Below are 13,481 nucleotides of genomic sequence, written 5' to 3' on the forward strand. Positions count from 1 at the left end.
AAGAAGATCGAGTGGAAAACAGAGTAAGATGGAGGGATAGAATTGCGGTAGAACCACAAAGGATGGGAGTCACTGAGGAAGATGTAAGGGACAGAAACTACTGGAGTGGGTTCGTACAAAGAGGAAAGAGAGAGAGAGAGAGAGAGAGAGAGAGAGAGAGAGAGAGAGAGAGAGAGAGAGAGAGAGAGAGAGAGAGAGAGAGAGAGAGAGAGAGGAAAAAAATAATTTTGTGTTTCTATGCTACGGAACGGCTGGAAGAAAATTTGCTTGGAGAGATAGAAACAATTGGAGGAGACTCGTACATGGCGCCAACTCCTCACTCTAGGGAAACGACGAAAGGGGGAGGAGAAGAAGAAGAAGGAGGAGGAGAAGAAGAAGAAGAAGAAGAAGAAGAAGAAGAAGAAGAAGAAGAAGAAGAAGAAGCAGGAGAAGAAGAAGAAGAAGAAGAAGAAGAAGAAGAAGAAGAAGAAGAAGAAGAAGAAGAAGAAGAAGAAGAGGTCCATTTCCAGCATCCTCCTCTCGACGTACTCCTCGTCTCCCTCCACATCATGGCCACACAACGCCAGTCTCACCGTTAACTTTGTCCCCAGAGTGACGCACGCGCACTCAGGTATCTCACATTTTTAAATCAAATTGTAGTAACCTTGAGGAAACCATAAAATCCTCCTTTATCCCGGAAAATTTCAACTGCACTATTTTTTTGTGCGTTTATATTGCTTAAGTTAATGTTAGGAACGTAGGTTGGATTACACATTAGGTTAGAAATATTTTAGGTTAGGTTATATAAGTTTACGTTAGGTTGTGTTTCAATTTAGGTTAGGTAAGTTTGGATTAGCTTAGGTTAGGTTGGGTTAAGTTAAGTTGCATAAATTTAAGTTAGAGTTGGGTTAGGTTAGGTTCCAGCACCGCTATACTCGTACTGTTAAGTTTGGTTGGGTTTCAACATTCCTCCCTTGTTCTTGTTCCCAAGCGTCCGTCTTTGTTCTGTAGCTAAGGAGCGAGGCGTGCTGTGAGGCGGGGAAGGGGAGAGTGCGGGGGAGGGAAGGGGCGGAGAGCGGGGGAAGGGGGCGGGCTGCAATGGCCGTAACAAGGCTATTTGCTCGTTCAAGTTAACAGCGGACGTTATTATGTTGGTGCGTGTCTTGAGGGGTGGGTGTGCGTGGCTAGTCTCTCTCTCTCTCTCTCTCTCTCTCTCTCTCTCTCTCTCTCTCTCTCTCTCTCTCTCAAATCTGCTAATAACCTTTCGGTTATTTCAGGAAACAGAGAGAGAGAGAGAGAGAGAGAGAGAGAGAGAGAGCTGGGCATAAATGTTAACTCTTCGAATCACGCTTTCACTTAGTCTATTTCCATCTTCCCTACAACCACAACACCAACCTGAACCTGAGCAACGTAGCTTATACAGACTTCTTAACACGGTGGACACAAAACCTTACCCACTCTCCCTCGCTCCTTTCACTAGACACATTTAGTTATGCACATTTCCGTCGCAGTACTGAATTAACGAGTATCATTACCTTCTACCGCTGCCTTCAGCCTTGCTGTTCTTTCGAACCACTTTCAAATCCCAGTCCACTGAATTTGTAGTTTTTAGTGTTTTTTCTTTTAGTCTTTTAACTCTTTCACAGCGATATGCCACAATTTATATAACTAAATAGCAGTGATTGAAATCTTTATAAGTATCTACAATAATTAAGAGAATAAAAAAAAAGAGTAGATTTTGTAGTGTCTAGCCAGTACGATGTCTGGAGGCGGCTCCAGAATGAAAAAAAAGATGTCTCAGAGTGGGTACCGATTGAGGAGAGATATACCAGATATTAGTGAAAGGTTTAAAATTTGACCTGTATCTTATTTTCGTTACTTTTACAGTTTATTTCAACATTACCAGTATTTTTATACAGTTTTATAATCCAGCGCCGTATGACCTTAATTGCTGAGGCGCCACGCAAGAAACATTTAAATTTAATCACCTCACGTCACCCTCTGAACCTGCTGACTGCGCGCCTGGAGGAAGGGAGGGAGGGAGCTGCCGCGCTGCGTTGTGTCGTGTGTGTACCGAAATATTCTCCCTGATTACCATATCTGAATAAGCTACAGCACTCGGATTGTGTAGAGGAGCTGATAAGGCACTAGGGTACGAGGAATAACTACTCCTTTCGCTGTTTCCTTGGAGTGAGAGGTTGGCGCCATGTACGAGTGTCCTCCAGTTGCTTCTGCCCCATGCATCTTCCTCAGTGACTCCCATCCTTTGCAGTTCTTCTTCTTCTTCTTCTTCTTCTTCTTCTTCTTCTTCTTCTTCTTCTTCTTCTTCTTCTTCTTCTTCATTATCATCATCATCATCATCATCATCATCATCATCATCATCATCATCATCATTATCATCATCATCATCTTCCTTTCATCATGTCCCTGGAGTGAGAGGTTGGCGCCATATACGAGCCTCCTCCAGTTGTTTCTTTCCCTTGCGCCTTCCTCAGTGACTCTAATCCTTTGCAGTTCTACCACAGTTCCATCCCTCCATCTCACTCTCTGGCTTCCCTTCCATCTTTTCCCTAAACCGATTTCCTCCAGGGTCTTTGAATTGGTTCCAGGTCTCCTCTTCTTACTACTTGAACAAAGCATCTCATTTTTTATTTATTTTTTTTTATCTTCTTATTGCTTCCGTAATGCATTCCAGACCTGTGCGAAATTTCTCGCCACTCACCACCTCCTCCTCACGCAGCTTCCTTGCACGAAACAAAAAAAAAAAAAAGTATTATCTGAACATTTCCTTTTTTATTTTTACCTCGACTATTAAGGTCTAGTGAAAGATATAGAGGCTATCAAGAGTTTTTTTTTCTTTTTTTCTTTTTTTTTTTTTAAGATTCTAGTGATAGTTTGACAATGATTCTGCTTCATCAAAAGGACAATTAGCCTAAGGAGTACGACTATTAATTTCCGTGGCCTTCCGAAGTAGTCCTTATGAGAGGTCTAGTACGTATTACTTTCCCATCTTATTGTGTTCATCTTTACCAGTGTCTTCATTTTCTCATCTCTCTCTCACTGGTACTTTGTAACACTGCTATATATTCTGTTTATTTTATTTATTTATTTTTTAATCTCCCTCTTTTGTTTATTCATCTTTTTCTTTTCTTTTTCGTTCTTTCTTTCCTTCTTTCTTTAATTCTTTCTTTCTTTAAACCTTCCTGGCCTGTAACTATCTTCTTTCTTTCTTTATTCTTTTATTCCATTTTATTTATTTGTTTTATTATTATTATTATTATTATTATTATTATTATTATTATTATTATTATTATTATTATTATTATTATTATTATTATTATTATTATTTTATTTTGTATTCTGGATTTTCATTTTTTAACTGCCGTCCCCCACTCTCCCCTTCCTGATGGTGCCGAAGATAAACAACTTCAGTGATTTTTAGCCTCACTGGTTGGATAATGATATATCTCTGCTCTTCTCATCTGTTGTATATAAATTACGTGTGTGTGTGTGTGTGTGTGTGTGTGTGTGTGAGCGTCTTCTCTCATTCATATAGAGTGCTGTTCAGTTTGGATCGACGTTTAGTAATCGCCTTGTTCTTGTTCTCCGTTTTCGTTTTCGTTTTCTTTTATTGTTGTTGTTGTTGCTGCTGCTGCTGCTGCTGCTGTTGTTGTTGTTGTTGTTGTTGTTGTTGTTGTTGTTGTTGTTGTTGTTGTTCCTCCTCCTTCTCCTCGTCCTCGTCCTCATCCTCGTCCTCGTCCTCCTCCTCCTCCTCCTCCTCCTCCTTCTCCTCCTCCTCCTCCTCCTCCTCCTCCTCCTCCTCCTCCTCCTCCTCCTCCTCCTCCTCCTCCTCCTCCTCCTCCTCCTCCTATCTTTCCACTAACAGAGTAGAATAGTTATCCAAACAGCCTAGTAAGGGTATGTTGCTGTTTGGACTTCCTTTGTATTCCTTTGTATTCCTCCTCCTTATCTTCCTGCTCCTCTTCCTCTTTTTTTTCTCCTCCTCCTCCTCCTCTTTCTTCCCCTTCCTTCTAGACCGGATATGTGTATGAGTTAGTCAGTATTCTGCTTGTTTGTTTGTTTGTTTGTTTGCTGTCCGCTACTCCTTCCTACTAAATATGGCGGTCACGTTTCTACAGCAAACAAATCAGCATTGCAGAAGAGGAAAACTTTTGCTACACCCTGTACTTAGGATGCCGCAAGACGCAGGAAGGAGTGTACTACGTGATCCTTGCGGTCAGGAAATTGCACGAGCATAATGAAACAAATTACACTGGACGCCATTTTAAAAGTCAACGCCAGAAAAGAAAAAATGTGTATGCAAAATTTAAGAGATTTTTATTTATATTTTATTACTTTACTTATTTATTTATTTTTTTAAATGGGGGCTGGCCAAGATAATGAAAAAAAAAAAAAAAAAGCCCATTGAAGTACCTAAAGAGAGGTCAAAAGTGATAATCCAAAACTGGAGGATAAGTGTCTTGAAGCTTCCCTTTTGAAAGTCATAGGAAGGAGGAAATACAGAAGCAGGCAATGAGTTCTAGGAATGGACGGACAGAGGAAAGCCGTTTTTGTATATATAAGATTTGTATGAAGGTATTGTGAGGGACTTTTAAAAAATTGCGTTTATCTTTTTTTTCATTATTCATGTTACTTTTGTGCTATTATGAGTCATACACATGCGGTTTTGTATTATTAGATGTAATTGATCTTTTTTTGTTTTGTTTTATTTATTTTTCATTTTGTTTAAGGAATAACTAGGATCATGGTTTTGTGTAATTGTTTTTTTTTTCTGTTTTTTTTTTGTGTGTGTTTTAATGACAAGTTTCTTTCCTTTCTTCTTTCTTTCTTTCTTTCTTTCTTTCTTCCTTTCTTTCTTCCTTTCTTTTTTTTCTTGTTGTTGTTGTTGTTGTTGTCGTTGTTGTTGTTGTTGTTGTTGTTGTTGTTGTTGTTGTTGTTGTTGTTGTTGTCGTTCTCTTGTTCTTGTTCTTGTTCTTGTTCTTGTTCGTACAACAACAACAACAACAACAACAACTACTACTACTACTACTACTACTACTACTACTACTACTACTACTACTACTACTACTACTACGTAACAGTGACCGCTGCATTACTAACACCAGCACCACCATCACAACACCATAACAACACCACACCACGCTAACTACACCACAACTAAACTTTCATCGTATAATTACATCACCTTCACCACCACAGTAACAACACCACTCTAATACAACACCACCACCACCACCACCACCACCACCACCAGATTAGACCTACAGATTAACCTTTAGTATAAGTAGAGTTGAATATAATAGAGGTTATTAATGCTCAACTTTTCCGATAGACTAAGTGTGTGTTTATTTATTTATTTAGTTTTTATATCGGTCTACAGAAAACATAAGAAAAAAACAGAATAGTGTAAATGAAAGCAATAATGAAAATAAGTGAGTGAATAACTTTTTAATAGATTTAAGTGTATTCTTTTTTTTTTTTTCGTCGAGTCTTCAGAGAATGTCAGAGGAAATAAAAAAAAACTAATATTAACAAAAATAATGATGAGAAAGAAAAATTAAATGACTAAATAAACAAACATAAATAAAAAAATTAAGTAGTAAATGACTAAATAAACAATGATAAATTATTAAATAAATAAATAAATCACTTAAAAACAAAAATAAGTAAATAAAGATAATTAAATGACTAAACAAATAAATATAAATGAAAAAAAAGAAATAAACAACTAAATAAATAAACATAAGTAAAAAAAGTAAATGACTAAATGAAAGTAAATACGAAAAGAATTAAATGACTAAATGAACAAAAATAAATAAAAATAAAAACAAGAAGTAAACAAGTAAAAGATAGACTGAAAGAACCAAATGAATACATAAACAATCACAAATAAAAAGAAGAAATAAATGACTAAGTAAAAAATAAATAAAAAAGTAAATAATTAAGTAAACAAAGATACATAAATAAAAAAAGATGACTAACTAAACAAACAAATAAAAAAGTAAACGACTAAAAAAAAAATAAAGATAAAAGAGAAAAAAAAATAAAAGGCTAAATAAACAATCAATAAATAATAAAAAAATAAACAAATAAACAACTAAGCAATCAGACAGAAGTGGCAGGCAACCAACATGAACGACTCACAAGAAGTGCTCGCAGATTTACTTAAACGCAAACACCAACAGAACAAAACGAGCGGAAAACACATCAACAGCTCTCCACCCCCCCAACCTCCCCACCCCAATCACACACACACGATATGTAATTCACTCAGAGATTTAGAGGAGGGGGTGGACCAGGGGGCGTTATCTGGAGTGCATAATGAGAGTCGAAGGCGGCAAGGAGCGGTAAGCGTTGAGCGGGGGGAACACCTGTTGTGGGTGGCCATTTAATATCACCTGTTGGGAGGGCGAGCAGGTGAGGTGGTGGTGGTGGTGGTGGTGGTAGAATTGGATGTGTTAGTAATGGTTAGTAATGGAGATGATGAAGAGGAATCGTAGAGAAGGAGGAAGAAGAAGAGGATGAGGATGAGTAGGAGGAGGAGGAGGAAGAGAAGGAGGAGGAGGAGGAGGAGGGGAGAAGGATCTGTTGCAAAAGAGAATCAAGAATCGCAGAAGAAGAGGTGAAGGAAAAGTTGGAAGAGGAAGAGGAGGAAAGGATGGCATGTTGAAAAGAGGAGGAGTGGGAGAAGGAAGAGTTACAGAACAAGAGGTGAAGGAAAAATTTGGAAGATGTAGAATTGGAGAAGATTGAGAGGAGGCTAAGGGAGGAAAAGAGGAAAGGAAGGAATTTAAGTGGTGATAGTGAAGAGGAGATGGAGGAAGAGAAAGAGAAAGCAGAGGAGCAGAAGGAGGAGGAGGAGGAGGAGTAAAAATGGTGAGAAGCGGTGATGGTGATAGAAAGAATTTTGAGAGAGAGAGAGAGAGAGAGAGAGAGAGAGAGAGAGAGAGAGAGAGAGAGAGAGAGAGAGAGAGAGAGAGGAGAGAGAGAGAGAGAGAGAGAGAGAGAGAGAGAGAGAGAGAGGGAAGCACAGGTGTGAATTGCTCTTGGTATACGTGTGTGTGTGTGTGTGTGTGTGTGTGTTTCCTCCTCTTCCGGAAAAGTCGACCAGTTTCCATAAAGCAAACAAAATGATCAAGGTTTAGAGGAAAATAAACACATAAGTAGTCGTTGGTTGCCGCCACAGAATGCACAGAGGAACGCGTCTTCTCGCTCCGGCCGGGAGAAAAAAAAAAAAAAAAAAAATCATAGCTGGAAAAGGAAGTAAAGTTTGTTTTCTTCCTCGTATTCATGATTGTTTCTTTTCTTTTTCTTTCTGTTTTGTTGCATTTATTCTCGAAAGTGGAAATTTTCATGTAGGATTTACAAAACGAATATTTTTTTCTACACGAAAAAATCTTACATACATTACACGCATATTTCTATTTGTTTATCTGTATGGGTTAGGAGGATTTAGTATAATCTTAAACGAAAATCATACAGGAGAAACGGACTGCTTTTTTTTTTCTTTTTACGAAACAAGTTAATCTTATCTTTTTATTTATTTTTTTCCTGTTTATGAAAATCTTAAGTAAAAATCTTCGTATAGAACTTACGAAATGACAACACAAATGATGTACATTATGTTTATTTAGATATATTTACTTGTTTACCTAAATATATTTAATTTATTATAATCTTAAGTAGAAATTTTTGATACAGAGCTTACAAAACGACAATTTTTACATCGAGAATACGCAAACAAAATGGCTTACATTCACTGTACAATTATTTGTTTATTCTACATGTAGGATTACATTAATTTATCTTTTTTTTTTAGCTATAATCTCAGGTAGAAATATTAATGTATGCCTTACATTCTTTTATCGTGAGAACAGGTAAATTTAATAACTTACGTCCATTACACTTATTTAATTTGTGTACATGTGTTTTCTTAATTATACGTATTTTTAGTTGAAACTCTTGGTATAGGACATACGGGATTTTCTTTTCTTTTCTTTTTTAAGTAGTACATGTAAATGCATGCAGGCGGTACTGGAAGTTAATGGGGTATTCAAAAGGTGTAGTCACGGTTACAGTAATAGTCTGACAAGTGTTCTGCATCACTAGTGAGGCCAGAAACAGCCATGAGAACCTGACTAGCCATCTCCGCGCCCGTTGAAAAAAGTCCTGACGAGAGGGCGCTTCAGAACACGGCCCTAAGTGCCCCTGTCTTGCCTCAGGTAGATGTCTGTGAATTTTGGAAAGGAAAAAAAAGTATTTGAGTCTAATATAAGACGAATAGTGTACCTGTGACTTGTGTGGATGAAGGGAAGTAACAGTCCTCGGAGCCTTCTTCCCTCATGTACAATATGCACAGATTGTAGAGAGATGCGTGCAGAGACCTGGGGAATGGAGAAGTCTCACGAGGTATCTGGGATGGACCTGGTGTCGAATACAACCCAGCTCGTTACTTTCTCTCGTAAGGGAACCGCGTACCTGGATATTTAGCAAACTCTTCCGACCATGTTGATGTTATCTTGCCTCTTAATTTTACCCCCAGTTTATTCTTCATCCCTTCCCTAAGTATCTGTCACCCTGTGAAAGCAAAGACTGGGTTTCAAAACACACGTTAAAATATAAATAGACAGAAAAAAAAAAGACCTTAAGCATTCCAAGTATCCTGCATTTAGTCTGACATCTCCAGCTCTGTAGCCTCACTGTTTACTTGTTTTGGCAGCCTGATCCACCCACGCAGCATTCCTATTGCTGCATTCATCCTCAGACATTCGTCGCAGATAAGTATGTGGATAAAAAACATGCTTATTTTTGTATCGAATTGTTATGAATGTTGGTGTCGTGTCTGTCTCGTGCTGCGCTGCGCGGTGCCCTCAGGTGTGCACAATTATGCTGTCTGCTTCGTCACGCTGCGGGAATAACGTGGAAGTTACATTGTATTATTATTGGATTAACTTTTGTGAGGTTTGCTTGGATTGTATTAGATTTGGTTAGGTTGGAGTAAGTTAGGTTAGGTTAGGTTAGGTTAGATTAATTAGGGCAAATTAGATTAGAGCAGATTCGTTTAGGTTAAGTTAAATTAGGATAGGCTGGATTAGTAAGTCTGGTCAAATTAGGTTAAGTTTGGTTAGGTTAGGCTAAGTTACATAACATTTTGTTAGGTTAAGTTAATTGTTAAAGTTAAGTTAGATTAGATTTTGTTAGATTGTTAGCCTAAGTTAGGTTAGTTTAGGTTTTGTTAAATTATGTCAGTTTAAGTTAGATTAAGTTAACTTGGGTTAGTTTATGTTAAGTTACGATAGGTTAAATTAAGTTAGGTTAAGTAAGATAAATCTAAGTTAGATTAGTTTAGTTTTTTTGTAAAGTTAGTTAATTTTAAGTTCGATTAGTTAACTTTTTATGTTATGATAATTTAAGTTCAGTTCAGTTAAGTTAGATTAAGTTACGTTGTTTTACATTAGGTTAAGTTAAGTAGGACGGTTCGCCACGCCGCGGAGATAACAGTCACCTTGCGTTATCATTATTGGATTGTGGCCGTCACATTTGTCTCCCAGCGTCTGTTTTTGTGGTAATTGCAGACCGCGTGCTGCAGGAAGGCGATCAGCGCGGTGTTAACAAAGGCTACGTGATGACTTTTTGCTGATGTGACTTAATTTCCATTTGTGTGTGTGTGTGTGTGTGTGTGTGTGTGTGTGTGTGTGTGTGTGTGGAGAGAGAGAGAGAGAGAGAGAGAGAGAGAGAGAGAGAGAGAGAGAGAGAGAGAGAGAGAGAGAGAGAGAGAGAGAGAGAGAATCAACAGTAACAAATCAGACCAAAAATAGCAAACAAAGGGCAAAAATAACACTGTGATCATCTCAGGTACTTATCCAGTCGTCACCTGTGCTGAGTTTTTGCGTCACTCGGTACCCGAGTTACCCAAGTCACCTGTCAGCCTCACGCATCCATGCCTCCTCCGCCCCGCCTCCCACCCGAACACATGTGTACCTGGAGCATTACGCAAATCATCACAAGCGGCCATTTGTATGTACTGTACCTTCCACAGATTTTGTTAAGTGACTTAGACGATTGAAATTTTTTCCTCCTCCTCCTCCTCTTCCTCCTTACCAAATCACTTAACTCCGGTAAGGTTCCCAGCGACTGGAAGTTGAAGTTGAAAGGTGACAAACACTCACGAGTAGCTACAGACCCATCAGCCTCTCATCTGTAGTGTGTAAATTAATGAAAACTGTAATACGCAATAATTTAATGAACTTTCTAGAAGTAAACGACTTAATCAATGACTCACAGCACGGTTTTCGAAACATGCTCTTGTTTAACAAACCTGCTCGACTTTTTTTTTAACGGCGTTTTCACCTTGCACGACGAGACAAAGGCAGTGGATGTGGTTTACCTGGACTTTCAGAAAGCGTGTGACAAAGTTCCCCATAGGCGTCTACTAAGTAAACTAAAGTCACATGGTATAGACGGCAAAACATTATATTGCAGTTTATATTGAGACGCCCAGTTTAGAATGAGACGTCCCAACTGATTGTGCTGCACTGCAGTGAGTCTGGCTTCAGCAGGCGGGCTCCATATGACCAGGTCTGCGACGCCTCTTAAAATTAGAACCCCCCAGCCGCTGTGGAATGTCCTTTAAGTTGCTCCGCAGCTTCAAAACATCTATTACCTGGTTTGTTTATTTATTCATCTATTTGTTTATTTATTTATTCATCTATTTGTTTATTTATTTATTTGTTTATTGTGGGCTGCTGTATTGTATTAATGTATTGATTATCGTGCTGATATCGCATGAGAGAGAGAGAGAGAGGAGAGAGAGAGAGAGAGAGAGAGAGAGAGAGAGAGAGAGAGAGAGAGAGAGAGAGAGAGAGAGGAGAAGAGAGAGAGAGGAGAGAGAGAGAGAGAGAGGAGAGAGAGAGAGAGAGAGAGAGATTTGATTTGAGAAATTTATTACGCCCAATGGGCGACAGACAAGTACAATATTAGTGAAATATAATATACTCGTAGACTACTGGAAAACATAAGATGGGGGTTTCATGATAAACATTGGACAAAATAGTATTAAATCAGGTGCATTATTTTCTTACATAAGAAAACAACAGGTATCCATCTGCTAAAAAACACACACACACACACACACACACACACACACACACACACACACACACACACACACACTACCACACACACACACACACACACACACACACACAGACAGAAATAAAGAAACACAATGCATCTTTAGTATCCACCAAAGTGTGGATATTGTACAAGAATTTCATCGAGAATGTGTTTCCTTTAAACAAATGTTTGCAAAGAGTAATCAAATCCTTGGGCGTGTGGCGGCAGATGTCTAACAATGGGACATTATAAGCAACAGTGATGGATAGCACTGGTTGCCGGAAGGTCGCACCAGTCAGCATGAGGAGTGGTGAGGTACATTCCACCGCCTGAGACACCTGCCACCAACAACCGGTACCTCATCCTTAAGTCTGGCACTCACCACACTGGGGTCGCTTCATCATTGAGTCCATTTCCACGGTATTTATGGACGCAGTGAACAAAGCCCTCCAGTGTTCTTATGGAGAAACACTGTCGCCCTCGATCAACTTTTCTTCTTCGTTGCATTACTAAGGCATTGCGAGGGCGGATTAAGTAGTAAAGTCGTCTATAGCACCTGAAAAGGAGGGTCTGGCAGGAACATCAGGAACCTTCATTGCACAAGGAACATTAGCAATACTATCCACAGTGTCACTGGCCGCGGAGTCCAACATGGGAGGGGGTAACCAAAGGGAAAGCTATCACAATGGAACTATCACGAGCTATAGGTAGCTGATGAAGTATCCTATTCACAACTCCTGACATAAAGCAGGAGAAAGGTAGTCAATGACAGAGCACAGGAACAGGATGTAGATGGTCTTTGGCTATAGGGATTGAAATTCCAATGGCATTGTTGGCAAGCCATTTGATGGGAGCGAAGCGCTGTCCAAGAGGTCTTGAACGATGGGATGGATTCGTTGCCGTGCAGGTTTGGCTTGGGTTATTCGGACCGGTGCACCCGAGTAGAGAGAGAGAGAGAGAGAGAGAGAGAGAGAGAGAGAGAGAGAGAGAGAGAGAGAGAGAGAGATCGTAAAAAACACACTTATTCTTCCTGTTCCTATCTCTCAGTTTTAACCATTGACCAAAAAAAAATAAGAAAAAAAAAATCAAATAGCGTTATCCCTAAGAAAATTAAGATAATAGTAAAGAGACAGACAGACGGACAGATAGATTTGCAGTTCTGCCACTATCCTGTACCACAACAAAGCGATTACAAAGCACTTTCTTATCGGGTTTGCATCGACGGTGTTCCCAGTTGCAGATGTGGCCCGGCAGGGTGTGGCACAGAGAGAGAGAGAGAGAGAGAGAGAGAGAGAGAGAGAGAGAGAGAGAGAGAGAGAGAGAGAGAGAGAGAGAGAGAGAGAGAAAGAGAGAGGTTAAGTCTGCGGGATCTGATTTTATTCTTTAATGTAGGTTATTATTTTATTGCTTTCTATGGGTGTGTGTGTGTGTGTGTGTGTGTGTGTGTGTGTGTGTGTGTGTGTGTGTGTGTGTGTGTGTGTGTGTGTGTGTGTGTGTGTGTGTCTGTCTGTCTGTCTGTCTAACCCCCCACCTCCCCTTCCCTCACAGCCGCCGTGAGGAGCGTCATGTTGGCTGTCATGTCTGGCGTCAAGAGGGAACGTCCCCCCACGGCCCACGCCGCCCTACGTCCCCCGCCCACCATCACCACCACACCCACAACAACCACCACGCCCTGCACCACCCGCCCACCACCACGCCGCCTACGCCACCGTCCCCAAAACGCCATGAATGAGCCGCTAAACTTCTCACGCCCACGGCCCCCCCTCCCCGGACAACCTTCTCCACGAACTTGCACGCCCGTCTGAACTTGGAGATGGCACGGGCGGGGTTGGGTGTGGGGCGAATGGGCATGCTGGGGGGAGGGGGACAGCATGGGCGGCTTAGTGGGTTGGTGCCCCCCCTCCTCCCCGCCTCATCACTCTTCCCTCACTTGAGATTTCAGCGCCGAGGAAGGGGAGGAGAGGGGACTGAAGCGCCCTCTGGAGGACCTCGATCTATCGCCGTTGGAGGGACCGCCCGCGGCCCTCGCCTGGAGCCGCCCCCACCTGGAGGGAGCCTCGCCGCAAGCAACGCCGGCTACCGCAACCACCTTCACCACCTACCAGCTGGAGGAGATGGAGAAAGGTGTTCCTCAGTACCCAGTACCCCGACGTGGTCACCAGGTGAGGCGCTGACTTGACCCAACTTAAACCTAACCTAACTTTTATCCTAACCTAACATTAACTAACCTAACCTAGCCTAACCCTAACCTAGCCTAACCTACCCTAACCTAAGTTAATAAAGCGAGGAGGCAACGTGAGCACAATCTTTTTTTTGAGGTGTTTAATGCCATTGCTTCTGGTCCTGCTGCTAATCTAACCTAACTA

At 40.6% G+C, this 13,481-nt stretch overlaps 1 long non-coding RNA gene across 1 annotated transcript in view; it reads left to right on the plus strand.

Moving 5' to 3' along the window:
* The window catches only part of LOC135111510 (uncharacterized), a 128,255-nt gene extending 115,526 nt beyond the window's left edge, over positions 1-12,729 (plus strand). Inside the window, exon 4 of the long non-coding RNA XR_010273758.1 lies at positions 12,664-12,729. This is a non-coding gene — a long non-coding RNA (uncharacterized LOC135111510). The remainder of the gene's footprint in view (positions 1-12,663) is intronic.
* The last annotated feature ends 752 nt before the right edge of the window (positions 12,730-13,481 follow it).

This window comes from Scylla paramamosain, chromosome 22 (assembly GCF_035594125.1).
Source record: "Scylla paramamosain isolate STU-SP2022 chromosome 22, ASM3559412v1, whole genome shotgun sequence".
Taxonomy (NCBI): domain Eukaryota; kingdom Metazoa; phylum Arthropoda; class Malacostraca; order Decapoda; family Portunidae; genus Scylla; species Scylla paramamosain.